We start from the raw sequence: 2484 nt of genomic DNA on the forward strand, positions 1-2484 counted from the left end.
TTGTTGATGTTCGAGAGAAATCAACTTGATTCGGGGTAAATTGTTCGAGAATAAGTTTATCTCCTCTATAGTCTAGTTTACTCACTGATATTTAGCCATTTTCTAATACTTGCAATTAACCATTTGTCTATATTAGCATATAATCGAATCACATCCCAAGAACCCGTCTCATTATTGTTATTCCGTATTGTTTGATGTCGTTTATAATTGATAATTAAAACAAAAAACCCCCATTTGACATCCGTGTCACCCCTGATTTAAATGTTGTTTTTATTCGATAACTTTTATTCCTATGAGTGATTTGAACATGTTCATACTTCCCAATTGAATCTGAAACACGTGCCGCTTCCTGTGGGATTCGACCCCAACTCATTTAGTTGGGTTTTACACTGACTAGCGATCGTTGACTATTAGAATTGGATGAAGTGTCCTTGAAACGTTAATCAGTAGGTGAAGGAATATCTTTTGGATCTCTTTTGGGCCTTACCCATCTACCATAAGAATTACACGCTAACCCCTTGTGGGCCAATTGGTACAAACAAGTAGGAATTCTTAACTGATCTACAAGCATATCACATGCCTTGTTCACTAGTGCCACATCCCTTTTAGAATTAGACCAAAATGTTGAACTACTACTCACAAAACCATCTACTAAATGAAGGTATGTCTCAAACATATTAATACCTATAAAATTGTACCCCCTTTTAAGATAAGGTAAAGACCTAACATCAAGCTTCAATTCAGCACCAATATGAGTGTAAATCCACTCTAATGTCCCAGTAAGATCATCAAATTTTTGTAGACTTTCATTCAAAACTATTCTGGGCATTCGAGGGACTAAGTCTTGTTTCAATATAACGCGTAGAATTTTGACTCCCATTTGATAAAGCTCATCGCAAAATGCAATATTTCCAACTCTTGGGGCTGCAAATGAAATAACACTAATTGGAAGCTTTTGAAAATTTGTTGCTGAATCATAAGCATTTAGTAGAGCAAGTGCACCTCCTAGGCTATGTCCTGTTATTGTGAGGCTAACTTGTTCACCTTTTGTTTTGTAAAAATCTACCAATGTTTTCAATTCTTTCATGACTTGTTCTAAGGCACTTGATTTGTTGTATCTAGTTTAATCACACTTAGATGTGTAAATACTAAGATAACCATATTCTACTTTTGAGTCCATATGTCCAATTGACTCTAATTTCCTCTGCATATTTTCATACCATTCTGAAGGTGTCACTGTGCCTCTCCATGCCACAACAATATCTCTCCTCCCAATTCGGCGCGATTCTTCATCATCACTAACTGCCACAAAACCAATCCAATTTGAATCTTTGCTCCATGTGTATGTCAATTTTGATCTTTTAAGCCATTGGGGCATATCTATTTGTGACATATCATAGATGTACTTGGTAACTTTGTAGCCACTCTTGGTATGTCCTGACTTATCAAACAATTTATGACTATTGTACATGCAACTTCCACAATACTCAGAGAATGAGTCAATATCTAATGCATCATAAGTTGCCTGAGTAAATTCACTATATTTTACAATTTCTATATGAAGCAAAGGGTGGATTGGATCAAGAAGTCCTTCACATTCATGAACACCATGAATGTCACGCCATCTATCAGATATGTTCTCCTTAGGTGACATGGTAGGTGTTGGCGTTGTCTTCATGAATATTGTTCCAATTAGAATGAGTACTTGGAGGTGTTAGAGAAATAGTTTGTTACATAGAGTCCTATTAGCAAATAAAGTCAAGTTATTTCAGTTTTTTCCTAGTTTTTAGCTTCAAATGTTACTTGTCATATAAAATTTGCAGTTGCAGAGCACTAAACAAGCAGCAAAGTAGTTCCCTTTCTTCTCAACGTGTTGACTAGATTTTTTTGTTTTTGTTTACTGCACGTTTCATTATCTTGCTTTTGTTTACACTGGTATCAGAGCGAGCGTGAGGTCTTGCAGTAATACGAAAGAAGCAGCGATTCTAGAGTGAAAAGAAAATAGCAGCAGCTAAACCTTTTTTTCTTCTTTTCATTTAACTTATGGCATCAGACAGTACTTTCGTACAAGCAGCGATTCCTCGCTTTGATGGTCACTATGACCATTGGAGCATGCTAATGGAGAATTTCTTATGGTCAGAGGAGTATTGGTCAATTGTCGAGGACAGGATCAACACTCCAGCGGAAGGCGAAATTTTGACAATTGATCAAAAGGCAGAATTGGAAGCAAAAAAGTTGAAAGATCTGAAGGCGAAGAACTATATCTTTCAGTATATCGATCGTCCCATCCTAGAAACTAATCTTTGCAAAGAAACTTCTAAGGATATTTGGGATTCTATGAAGAAAAAATATCAAGGCACCACCAGAGTGAAGTGTGCACAACTTCTAGCCTTGAGAAGGAAATTTGAGACCTTACAAATGAAGGAAGGAGAGTCTGTAATGAGTTATTGTGCTAGAACAATGGAGATAAGCAACAAAATGTGA

At 36.4% G+C, this 2484-nt stretch overlaps 1 pseudogene; it reads right to left on the bottom strand.

Moving 5' to 3' along the window:
• Window positions 1-439: 439 nt before the first annotated feature.
• LOC102582996 (phospholipase A1-Igamma1, chloroplastic-like) lies at window positions 440-1678 on the bottom strand (annotated as a pseudogene).
• Window positions 1679-2484: the final 806 nt, after the last annotated feature.

Source organism: Solanum tuberosum, unplaced genomic scaffold, assembly GCF_000226075.1.
Source record: "Solanum tuberosum cultivar DM 1-3 516 R44 unplaced genomic scaffold, SolTub_3.0 scf00187, whole genome shotgun sequence".
NCBI lineage: Eukaryota > Viridiplantae > Streptophyta > Magnoliopsida > Solanales > Solanaceae > Solanum > Solanum tuberosum.